The sequence below is a fragment of the Trichosurus vulpecula genome, chromosome 1 (assembly GCF_011100635.1).
Source record: "Trichosurus vulpecula isolate mTriVul1 chromosome 1, mTriVul1.pri, whole genome shotgun sequence".
Lineage (NCBI taxonomy): Eukaryota > Metazoa > Chordata > Mammalia > Diprotodontia > Phalangeridae > Trichosurus > Trichosurus vulpecula.
In genome coordinates, this window is record NC_050573.1 from 213,950,442 (window position 1) to 213,963,905 (window position 13,464).

The 13,464-nt window shown below is 36.5% G+C and overlaps 1 protein-coding gene across 1 annotated transcript in view; it reads right to left on the bottom strand.

Annotated features, from left to right (window-relative positions):
- CCDC102B (coiled-coil domain containing 102B) overlaps nucleotides 1-13,464 on the bottom strand; it is a 797,015-nt gene that overhangs the window by 15,383 nt on the left and 768,168 nt on the right. The window lies entirely within an intron of this gene.

The following is a 13,464-nucleotide window of genomic DNA, read 5'->3' on the forward strand; positions in this document are numbered from 1 at the left end:
GCCATGATAAAAGAAAAAAAGCCTAGACATCATCTTTCAAGAAATTATAAAGGAAAACTTCCCTGATGCTCTAGAAGTAGAGGGTAAAACTGAAATTGAAATAATCCACCAATCATCTCCTAAAAGAGATCCCAAAACAAAACTGCTAGGAATATAGTCAAATTCGATAGCTCCCAAGTCAAGGAGAAAACATTTCAAGCAGTCAGAAAGGAACAATTTAAGTATCGTGGAGCCACAGCCAGTATAATGTAAGATTTACCAGCTTCTACCTTAAAAGATCAGGTAACGTGCAATATAACATTCTGGAGGGCAAAAAATAAATTAGGATTACAACCAAGAATCACCTGCCCAGCAAAACTGAGTATAATCCTTCAGGTGAAAAATGGATATTCAGTGAGATAGAGGACTTTCAAGCATTCTTGATGAAAAGACTAGAGCTGAATAAAAATTCTGATTTTCGAAAGAAGACTCAAGAGTAGCATAAAAAGGAAATCAAAAGGGACTTAGTGAGTTTTAACTGTTAACATTGCTACATGAGAAAATAATACTTGTTAATCATAAGAACTTTCTCATTATTAGGGCAATTTGGACAGAGGGCACAGGTGTGAGCTGAATATGAAGGGATTATATTTAAAAATGAGTTAAATGGTGATAAGGAAGAACATACTGGGAGAAAGGGAAGGGAGAGTTAGAATGGGATAAATGATCTCACATAATGTAATGGTAAGCAAGGTGGGATTTTTGCCAGATTGAAAGTGTGTCAAGTTTTAGCCAATCAGAGATTTGTATGTGCATTGAGTTCTAGCCAATCAGATGTGCATGAATTCAGCCAATCAAAGATTTGAGTTCTAACCAATCATATACAAGCTAGGACTGTATATAAGGAGAGCCCAGAGTATGAGAGAAGCAGACATCAAGAGGTCATTGAAGAGAGGACATTGAGAGAGCTGCAAGCATTGAGAAGAAGACTGAGAGAGAGCTAATGTCAAGAAAGATGCCAGTGCTGAGCTGAAAGGAAATCTAAAAGAGCTGGGCAGAACCTCTGAGGGCACAGAAGAAAGCTTCCCAGGTGCAGAGGAGAGCCTTTGGGAGTGAGGAGACCTTTGATGGCAGAGACTTGCTGAAGAAGCCTCTGAACTTTGAAGGCAAATGGAAGCAAGTGGAGGTGTAGAGCAGAGACCTACCCATGGGAAGGAGGCTTAGCTTTAAGCCCTTTTTGAGAGCTGTTAAAGTGAATTGAGCTGTTAATACGGAGCCTCTGGTCTTTGGAGGTAAATTGAGATGGTCGTGTTGGTTTTGTGTTGCTACCCTGTCAAACTTCATTTTCCCAGGAACAGAAGCTGTGGGCAGGAACCCCTGGTGCCTGCTGTCAGGCAGGAGCTTGTAATTTAGCAGTCTCCATGACCTGAGGCCTGGTGCAGGAGCTGAGATTTGCCTGTGTGTGAATCCAGGTGAGAGTCAGGTGTGGTTGGCCTATAGAGGAGGAGCCATGGGACTTCAAGTCCAACCCTGGGTCAAGATGAAAGAGGATTTTGTTTGGATGCTTGGTAATGATTAAGGGGATTTTTCTTACTGTGACCTAGGGGTGGATGGTGTGGTATTTTCTGCTACCCCTTAAGGGTGTGTTGTGCTAAGGAATACCTTTTCCTGGGACTCCCCCTGATTTGGGGATGCAATGATATATATTGTGTAGTGTGATGTTCTTATTGGAGGCAATATACAATGGAGTGCAACATTCTGTAACCTAGGTGTGGATATGAGATATATGATATATTTTGTTTAAGGATGTTGCCATGAATGTTATGCTATGGTTTATTGAACAATGCTTTGGTTATTGCTGAATAGAAAGTCAATAGTACTGTGCAACTAGACCCCTGAAATTGATCAGAGCAGTGATCCTTGAATGTACTGCCATGATTGGCATTACGCACAAAAAAGAAAGAAACAGTTTTTACAGTGTAAGTAAAGATGGGAGAAGTGAGGGGCAATGAGCGAACCTTGCTCTCATCAGAATTGACTCAAAGAAGGAATAACACACACACTTGAATGAGTATAGAAAGCTATCTTATTTTAAAGCAAAGTAGGAGAGGAAGGGGATAAGACAATGCAGGGCAAAAGGAGGGGTGAAGATTAGGGGAGGCAGATTAGGAGTCAGAAGCAAAACACTTTTGAGGAGGGACATGGTGAAAGGAGAGAGAGAGTAGAATAAATGAGGGGCACAGGGTGGAGAAAACAGAGTTATCAATAGTAACTGTGAAAAGAAATTTTGAAGGAAGTTTCTCTGATAAAGACCTCATTTCTCAAACATATAGAGGAGTAAGTCAAATGCATAAAACTAAGAGCCATTGTTCAATTGATCAGAGATCAAAGTGTATGAACAGTTTTTAGATGTGGTAATCAAGGCTATCTATAGCCATATAAAAAAAAAAGTTCTAATTCACTGTTGATTAGAGAAATGCAAATTAAAATAATTTTGAAGTACTACCTCATACCTATTAGATTTGGCTAATAGGATAGAAAAGGAAAATGACAAATATTGGAGGGGATGTGGGGAAAAATGAGACATTAATGCACCGTTTGTGAAGTTGTAAACTGATTCAACCATTCTGTACAGCACTTTTTAACTATGCCCAAAGGATTATGAAGCCATGTATATTCCTCTGAACTAGCACTATAACTATTAGGTCTGTATCCTAAAAGAGATAAACAGAAAAGGAAAAGGACCTATATGTACAAAAAGATTTATAAACAGCTCCTTTCTGAGGGTAAGGAATTGGAAGTTGAGGGGCAGCCAATCAATTGACGAATGGATGAACAAATTGTGGTATGTTATTATGATGAAATATCATTGTTATATAAGAAATGATAAGCAGGATCCTCTCAGAAAAACCTGGAAAGGTTTGCATCTTCTAATGCAAAAGTAAAATGTGCTGTTTACAAAGTAACAGCAACATCGTAAGATGATCAGTGGTGAATGACTTAGCTATTCTCAGCAGTACAATGATCCAAGACAACTCATAAAGACTTATAATGAAAAATGTTTTCCATTTCCAAAGAATGAATGGATGGTGTCTGAATACAATTTTTTTTACATCTTGAGGGTTTTTTTTTGGGTCTATGTTTCCTTTCACAACACGACTAATGTGGAAATGTTTAGCATGACTACACATCTATCACCTATATCGAATTGTTTGCCTTCTCAATTGGGGGGGCAGGGTGAAAAGGAGAGAATTTGCAAGTTTTAAAACTAAGTGTTAAAATTGTTTTTACATATAACTGGGAAAAATGAAATTCTTAAATTCAAAAATCTTCCATATTGTAAAATTTGATAAACCTTTGCTTCAGAAATGCTATTGGAAAAATTACTTCTCTTTTAATCTAGAGGTTGTTATATTATGAATTAAACAGTTAAAGAATGAAACTATAATGTTTAAAAACAAATATTTAATTGGGTATATTTTGCTTTAAAATAGATACTAATAACTTACTGTTGGGAGAAAAAAAGTAACAAAGTCCTGTTTAAACTATCCTTATCTGTGGGTTCCTTGGGGATTTGTGCTTTGGCTAGGTCAGAAGATCTTATCAGGCCTGCTGATCACATGTTAGAGTTTGAAAACCTGGGACCACTCCCAGTCAGAGTCAAGAATCTTATTAGGTTCTATTTTAGTAAAGCATAAGTTTTAATCTGATATACTTTTTGGTTATCATTTGTGAAAATTATGAAATTATACTTGCTAAAAAAATAGTATATATTGAAGTTACATCTTGGAAAGAAGTCAATAATAGTTGACTTTAGATGCAGAGATTTTTATTGTGTGCCTTGCAGTTTAATAGGCAAAACAGAAATATGTTAGTCTGGAAATTTGCAGGTGTCAGCATTTTTTTCTAAGCTTTTGAGTCAACTACTGGTTATCCACTGCATGTGTAAAACTGCAGAATGTGATTGCTTATAATAATAACTTAGCCCTAAACTGTGATTAGTGAAATGTTGCTATTCAAGGCAAAATCTCATTTACTATAATTTTATTTGATTTTGAGTTGATTTCAGGTATGATTGTCTGAATTATCACTAAGCCAATAATGCACCATTCAAGGGAAATACCATGCACTGATCAAAATGAGGAAGATCTAAAGGCACCCACAAGTGATGTTTGTCCCTAGAAAAAGTTGAGAGGATGAATTAGATTAAAGCGTACCCTGGCAGAATTAAAGATTTTATAAATAACATTGTGTTGTTCACTCTCTGCACAAGCTATGAATTTTCTGGTTTTTAAAGCTTAATTTAAAGTGTTTCAAAGCTCTGTCTTCTGTGGTGCTTTAAAATATTTAGGTTTTGGTTTTCAGTTGTGATTTGCATTTCTTAAATATAGCTGTAACATTTTGCTTACTTATATCATAGGGCAGTTATAAATGGTAGAATTGTATAGTTTTTTTTTTTTTTGTATGTGGCTTAAATCTGAAATAAAGATTGAAATAGATGAAAGGCTAATTTTACAGGTTATGCTTTCATGCATTTCTTGGCCCTTATGCATTTTTTTTTCAGAACCTCCCTTTAAAGAATGCATGGCAGTATCCATATCAGGTACAAGGTTTAGGTAAACTGTGGTACTAAGGGTCAGTCTTATCAATTTAAAATCATTGTAGCAACTCCTATGTCTGTATACTAATCCCATCACCTGAGAACTGACCTCATCCCTCAATGATATAATGGGGGGGAACTGAAGTGACAGCTATCCCAACTCATTGAATGTCTAGCCAGAGATTTTGCCCTGTCATCTTGTTAATCACCATAAAAAAACAAAAACAAAACAAAACAAAACAACTTTGTCAGCCTATACTCAGAGTCTTTGGCTATTGAGTTGTCATTAACCCCTTTTAGTAGTTACTGCTAGCCTCACCAATAAATTGATTATGTTTGGATTTTTATTGCTTCAGTGTACCTTTATTTCAATCTTGACACTTGCTTTGTATAGCTTTCTTTATGTGTTGTCCCCTGCACTAGATTGCAAGCTCCTTGAGGGCAGGGGCTCTCTTTTTGTATCCACAGCACTTAGCACAGTGCCTCAGATATAGCAGGTACTTAATAAATGTTTATTGATTGATTTTTCTGGACTTGTTAGAGATCACATTTGGGTATTACTAGAATCAAAGACCACAACTAAACAAGAATCCTTTCTGCAATGCAAGTGTGTTGTCAACACAACTCTAGAAAGGAGCTCTAGGAGGAAGCAAAAATAACATTAAAATCAAAGACAGAAAGAAGATTAGTTGTTCATAAGAAAGACATGTATTGTCATGAGAAGACAATTTTGAAAGTGCGGAGAGATTGATTTTGCAAAAAACTAAAAAAGGGGAAACTAAAGACTTTATAATTATTTTAAAATGCATGATTGAAAGGAATAAAAATAATAGCTAACATTTACATAGTACTTTGAGGTTTGCTAATTATTTTAAGTTATTTTATTTTATTTTATATTCACAACTCTGGGATGTAGATGTTATTACCTTCATATTATGGATGAGGAAACTGAGGCACACAGTGTGACTTGTCCAAGGTTGCACAGCTAGTAATTGCTGAGGCAGGAATCAAAATCAGATCTTTCTAACTGAATTAGAGAACTCTATGCATTGTGCTACCTTGCTGCCTATGAAACCAGACACTAACCTACATTTCTATTTTTCATCACTATAAAATATTTAAGAGAATTATTTGCATACATATTAAGAATATTCTGGGAGCTAGGGCCAAGATGGTGGAGTAAGGGCAAAGACTTGCCTGAGTTCTCCCACAAACCCCTAAAGATACCTTTAAATAATAACTTTAAACAAATTCTAGAGGAGAAGAACCCATACATTGCATACCATTCGATATCTCTAAGCCCATGTATTGTAAGGGGATCAGACAATGGGTCAGAACATTTACAGAGGTCCCTTTGCTGGCACCAGAGACATGGTTCTGTTGCATTGCTTATACTTGGATCTGGGTAGCAGTCTCGGGTTTTAGTCTCAGCACAAGGAGGAACACTAGGGCCAGGAGCAGATTGGGCAGAGCAGGCCTCAGGGTCATGAATCACTGAGCTGTGGCAGTTACCAGACTTCTCAACCCACAAATGCCAAAGAAAATGGAGCAGGTCAGTGGGAAAACTTCTGGATCTGGGTGAGAAAAGTGCACTCTCCAGCCCCAGTCCCAGGGGCAGCAGGCAGCAGCAGCAGGAAGCTCCTGCAGCTGCTTCCAGAGCTTCAGTGCAGCTGCTTCCAGAGCCCCTGGCCCACAAAGTGGGAGACATCAAGCATTGGATCATAGTGGGAGTGCAGGGATTGCTTTGATGGCACAGAGGCAGAGATCTCTTGCTCTACCCTGCTTGGATCTGGATCACAATCCTGGTTGGTGGTTCTCAGGGAAGTAGGAATGCTGGTGTGGCAGAGCTTGCAGTGACTGTGGAGAGGGAGTCCTCTTGGTAGTTATATGGCAGACAGGAGTACTTGCACTCACACACCAGAGCAAAGGCCAGGAGAGGAGCATGATGCCACCTCAGAATAAAAGTAGCTCTGAAAAGAGCAGTGAAAAAACCCTGAAGCTTGGGACAAAGCACTCTCCACTCTGAAAGCAGTCATACCCTGAAGAAACATTCAAAAGTCAAGTAACTGGCTGGGAAGATGAACAAGCAGTATAAAAAGACTCAGACTACAAAAATCTTTTTTGCGTGACAAAGACAATCAAAATATATAGCCAGAAGAGGTCAACAAAGTCAAAGATCCTACATCAAAAGCCTCCAAAAAAATTTCAATTGATCTAAGGCCATGGAAAAGCTCAAAAAGGATTTTGAAAAGCAAGTAAGAGAAGTAGAGGAAAAATTGGGAAGAGAAATGAGAGTAATGCAAGAAAATCATGAAAAACAAGTCAACAACTTGCTAAAGGAGACCCCCAAAATACTGAAGAAAATAACACCTTAAAAATAGACTAACCTAAATGGCAAAAGAGCTTCAAAAAGTCAAAAGAATTAGCCAAATTGAAAAGGAGGTCTAAAAGACCACTGAAGAAAATACTCCCTTAAAAATTAGAAAGGAGCAAGTGGAAGCTAGTGACTTTTTCAGAAGTCAAGAAATAACAAAATAGAACCAAAAGAATGAAAAAAATGGAAGACTGTGAAATATCTCATTGAAAAAACCACTGACCTGGAAAATAGATCCAGGAAAGATAATTTAAAAATTATTGGACTACCTGAAAGCCACGATCAAACAAAAAGCCTAGACATCATCCTTCAAGAAATTGCCAAGGAAAATTGCCCTGATATTCTGGAACCAGAAGGTAAAATAGAAATTGAAAGAATCCACCAAGCACCTCTTGAAAAAGATCCCAAATAGAAAACTCCTAGGAGTACTGTAGCTAAATTCCAAAGTTCCCAGGTCAAGGAGAAAATATTGCAAGCAGCCAGAAAGAAAAAATTTGAGTACTGTGGAAACACAATCAGAATAACACAAGATCTAGCTGCTTCTACATTAAGGGATTGAAGGGCTTGGAATATGATATTCCGGAGGTCAAAGGAGCTAGGATTAAAACCAAGAAACACCTTCCCAGCAAAACTGAGTATAATGTTCCAAGGCAAAATATGGATTTTCATTAAAATAAAGGACTTTCAAACTTTCTCAATGAAAAGACCAGAGCTAAATAGAAAATTTGACTTCCAAATACAAGAATCACGAGAAGCATGAAAAGGTAAACAAGATAGAGAAATCATAAGGGACTTACTAAAGTTGAATCATTTTGTTTTGTTTCCATTCCTATGCGGAAAGATATTCGTAACTCATGAGACCTTTCTGAGTATTAGGTTATTTGAAGGGAATATACCTACATACATACATACATATGTACATATATACATACATACATAAATACATAAATACATATATATATGTATACACACACATATATACATATATATACATATATATATATATATATATATATATATATATATATATATATGGACAGAGGGAACAGGTTGAATTGAATATTAAGGAATGATATCTAAAAAAATAATATTAAGGGGTGAGAGGAATATATTGGGAGAAGCAAAAGGGAGAGATAGTATGGGGTAAATCATCTCACATAAAAGTGGCAAGAAAAAGCAGTTATGGAAGGGAAGAGCGGGCAGGTGAAAGGGAATGAGTCCTGTTCTCATCAGATTTGACTTAAAGGAGGGAATGACATACACACTCAGTTGGGTATCTTATCCTACAGAAAAGTAGGGGGAAAGGAGATAAGAGGGGAGGTGATGATAGAAGGGAGGGAAGATTCGGGGAGGAGGTAATCAAAAGTAAACACTTTTGAAAAGGGGCAGGGTCAAGGGAGAAAACTGAATAAAGGGGAACAGCATAGGATGGAAGGAAATATAGTTAGTCTTTCACGACATGACTATTATGGAAGTGTTTTGCAGAATGATACATGTGTGGCCTATGTTGAATTGCTTACCTTCTCAAGGTGGGGGGGGGAGGGAAGAATTGAGAGAATTTGGAACTCAAAGTTCTGAAAACAAATTTGGAAATATGTCCAAAATGCTATAAAACCATGCCTACACTTTGACCAAGCAATCATACTACTATCTCTGTATTCCAATGAGATAAAAAAGAAAAAGGTCTATATGTACAAAAGTATTTATAACAGTTTTTTTAGTGATGGCAAAGAATTGGAAATTGAAGGAATATCCATTAACTGGGGAATGGATGAACAAGTTGTTGCATATAATCATGCCTTAAGAAATGATGAAGAGGATGTGTTCAGAAAAACATGGAAAGACTTATGTGAAGTGATGCAAAGGGAAATGAACAGAATCAGAACATTATATTCAGTATCAGTAATATTGTATGATGATCTATTATGAATAAGTCCTTTTCTCAGCAATACAACGATTCAAGACAATTCTATAGGACTTACAATGAATGTTGCTGTCCCTCTCTAGAAAAACAACTAGTAGAGACTGACTAGAGATCAAAGACACTTTCTCTTTACCTTCTTTATTTTTCTTGTTTTATTTGCCTTTTTTCTTTCACAGAAAGATTTACATGGAAATGTTTTTTTTTTTGCATGGCTACATATTTATAACCTATGTCAAATCATTTGCCTTTTCAATGAGGGGGGAGGGGAGAGAGGGAGATAATTTGGAATTCGAAATTTGAAAAAAAAAAGGTTAGATTTGTTTTTACATACAATTGGGAAAACATAAAAAAGTAATAATATTGACAGAGAGAGAGAGAGAGAGAGAGAGAGAGAGAGAGAGAGAGAGAGAGAGAGAGAGAGAGAGAGAGATTCAGGGGGAAATACTAACCTACTCTGTCTTTGTGGGGAGGTATTCTCTAACCAATAATCCCTGCAAAAAGAATGAGAGGACTTAGTGTATTTTTGCACCATCTTGGAGTCTACCAAAACAATCCTTAAGAACCTTCTAGATCCAAATTTGTCAAACTAAATAACAATACAGTGCAATATTTTGAATATTCAAAAATATTTTGATGAAAACATGTGAATGCTTACAAATGATTTTCTATATCAAGATGTACTTTCAAAGTCATGTAATTGACTAAAAATTCACTGGTAGAAGAAGTACCTTGTTTTTGCACACCAAAAACAAAGAAATCAGTAGTGTAGTCAATATCTCTAGGGCAGCTAAGGAGAACCTGGAAACACAAGGATCTGGCAGTATGTAAGAACAGGAGGCAAAAAGACTTTCATATTTTGAATAGGCACATTAGTATATGAAAAGATCAGGAATGCAGCTGAGTAGCTGCCCTAAACCAGGGGTGGGGAACCTGTGGCCTTCTAGATCCTGAAGTGCAACCTTTTGGCTGAATCCAAATTTTACAGAGCAAATACTTTTATTTTTATTAATACATTTTGTCTTTCATATTTTTATTTTATTTTTAAAAATGAATGTATTTAAAATGCCAAAGAATAAAATTAGTTTCAGTGATATATTCCTCCCAGTTTGACCTGCACAATTAGAACATTAGTAAGACATAAGGCTAAATTGATGACTGCTATGCTCATTATTCAGTTCTAACCACATCACCTGACTGTTGCCACTACTACATGAGGCTGGTTAGTGAGAGTTTATGGGGGTCAAGTAAGGCAGTCTGTTATCAGCTTTTGACAATGGTGCACTGTGTTTCTATTTGAAGTGGAATTTTTGTATAGTTGCACAGCTTGGAAGTATTTTTTATTTCTGTCTGCTATACAGCTCATCATGTAAAAGAAAACCAAGAGAACAGTTAAGGAAGAAAACAGATTTTTTAAAAAAAATGAGGCTTGGGAATTGCAATATTATCTTGTTTCTGCTAAAGATAAGATGATTTTCTTGTTTTATGATACTGCAATATCAACATCAAAGAAATTCAATGCTCATCCGAATTATAACACCTAAGAACCACAAATATTTTAAATTGGAGGGAGAGGGGTGAAAGGTTGTATTGCAGAAATTAAAAGGCAAAAAACAAAAGCAAAGAAAATTCTTTCAAGCAGCAATAAGTTCTGGAAATAATACCAATGAAGCAACTTAAAGAGTAGTTTATATACTTGGGGAAAAAAGGAAATGATTCAACGACGTAGAAATTGTGAAAGAATGCATTGTCAAAGTGGTAGCGTTCTTAGACCCCAATAATATTTCAAAGTACAAACAACTGCCTCTTTCAAGAGCCATAACTGATCACCAGCATGAATAAACCTTCAGCTTAACAGAACAACTTCATGTAAAACTTCTAAAGGAAAATGTATATTGTTCAATTGCTTCGGATGAATCAACTGATACTACTGACAATGCAGGTTTTGCACTTCATTTGGGTCCTAAGAGAAAATTTTCTTTGCTCTGAAGAGTTACTCAGTTTGTGCATTTTTGTGAGCAGAACACAGGGAATAGATATCTTCAACAATTTCAAGATAAATGTCATGAAGTTAGACTGAATTTGGTAAATTTTGCGAATGTATGTACAGATGATGTCCCTTCCATGACAGGAAAACATGAAGATTTTATTGCACAGATAAAAAAATATATTAGCAGACCTAGAGGCTCTAATTTCTTTTCCTTGTATCTCACATCAGCAAAATCTCTGTGCCAGAACTAATAATTTAAGTGACACTTGTAACAACAATGCTACTTGCTGCTACTGTGGCCAGTAACATCAGCATACAGGAGGGTGACTCGCACAAGATCTTTGATCTGCTTTTCTAAGGAAAGCAACTTTAAGGGGCTAACAATCTTACTTTAATTAAACATACATATATCATTCACTTATTTCAGGGCAAAATGTCAGCACCTTGAACTTTCAAAGAAAATACAAACAGAAATTATGAGCAGAGAAAATAACAGAAACTGACAGATAGGCTTCTATCTGATCAAATCACAATTCATTTTTACCAGGGAGAGAAGCACCAACATCTGGGTTTTCAAAGCCAGGTGTCTCCTTAACAATAGCTACCCAAATTCTTGTCTGGTCAAATCGAAGGACACTCTTCCAGTGAGTGATAGCCCCAAGCAAAATGTTGACCTCAGAGCATATGTATACTTCTTCAGGGTCAGAGGTCATGACTACCATTTGACTCAAACTCATGTGACTTAGGCTTTCTTGTGACTTAAACAGGTCATCAAAGACTCTTGATTGAAACAAAGGTAAGACTCATTAATAGGGACTCAATGACCTTAGTGCTGAGAAGCACTCAAACAAAAAATAGCAAAAAGTCCCACCCTGTTTGGCATTACAACACTTTCCAACAAGTTATAAGTATTGTCAACTACATTCATTCAAATGCAAGATGTCATTGACAGTTTCATAACATGCTAAAGTTAAACAATGAGGTATTCAGTGTGGATTTGCAGTATCATTCTAAAGTTCATTGGCCATAAGAGAGATAGGTGTTAGGCAAAATTTTATCTCTGTGACAACAGATAGTTAAATTTTAAGAACAGAATCAGCAATGTGAATGATTTTTCTTAGCTCAGCCTAACCATGAGCAATTGATCGTTTTTCATTTATTTAGTTCCGACTTCATTTGTGTGAAAAGTGTTTTGTAATTGTGTTCATATAGGTCCTGGGTTTGTCTTGGCAAGTAGACTCCCAAATATTTTATAGTATCTACAGTAACTTTAAATGAAATTTCTCTTTCTATCTCATGCTGTTGGGCTTTGTTAGTAATATATACCAATGCTGAGGATTTATGTGGGTTTATTTTATGTCCTGAAACTTTGCTAAAGTTATTTATTATTTCAAGTAGTTTTTTACTTGATTCTCTAGGATTCTTTAAGTAAATCATATCATCTGCACAGAGTGATAACTTAGTTTCTTCTTTGCCTATACTAATTCCTTCTATTTCTTTTTCTTCTCTTATTGCTAAAGCCAACATTTTCTAGTGTCAAATTGAATAATAGGAGTGACAATGGACATCCTTGCTTCACCCCCAATCTCATTGCAAATGCATCTAGCTTACCCCCATTACATATTACTTTATTGTCTATGTTGCCTTTTAGCAGAAAGTAATTTCCTTTCTTATCTCTTTTAACTAGATCTATCTTTGCTTTTGCTTTATCTGAGATAAGTATTTCTACCTCTGCTTTTTTTTAAACTTCCGCTGAAGCATAATATATTATACTCCATCCTTTTACTTTTACCTTGTGTGTATCTCCCTGTTTCAAATGTGTTTCTTGTAAACCATATATTGTAGGATTACGGTTTTTAATCCATTCTGCTATCTGCCTCCATTTTGTGGGAGAGTTCATCCCACTCACATTCACAGTTACGATTGCTATCTGTGTTTTCTTCTCCATCCTATTTCCCCTTTTATGCTTTTATTTCTCCCTTTTCTGTTTTTTTGTCCTATTTTTTTCATTCTTTAGATTTTGTTTAACTGATTCTTGTTGCTTCAGTGAAGTTTTTTTCTTTCCATTTGGTCCACTGCATTTTTAAAATAATTCATTAATTTTTCTTTTACCTCTCTAATTTGGCTTTTAAAATCCTCCTTGAGCTCTTCAAAGAATGCTTTCTGGGATTGAGACCAGTTCATGTTCCCTTTTGAGGTTTCAGATGTGGGTATAATGTCAATGCTGTCCTCTTCTGGGTTTGTATTTTGATTGCCTTTTTCCTGGCTTTTAAAGTGGATCTCTGCTTCTGAGGCACAGGGCACTCTGTCCCAAGCTTCTTGTGATGGAAACTAGGGGTCTGGTTATTGGTTTTGTGCACTCTGGCCTCTGGTTTTATCAGCTAGAAGCTATATAATACTGGAGGTCACCTGGTCCTGAGCTGGAGTTAGCTTTTGTGTGTCAAGCATTGAGGCTTGCTGAAGTCTTTGTGAGTTCCCTGGGGGTTATACTGAAGCTTTCAGTGAGAGGTGTGGGGGAGGGGTGGTCTGACTATTGGAAGACTGCTCTTCCCTGAGGGCTGCACTATAGCTTAGGTGGCCTTATTTGTCATCTGCTCTCA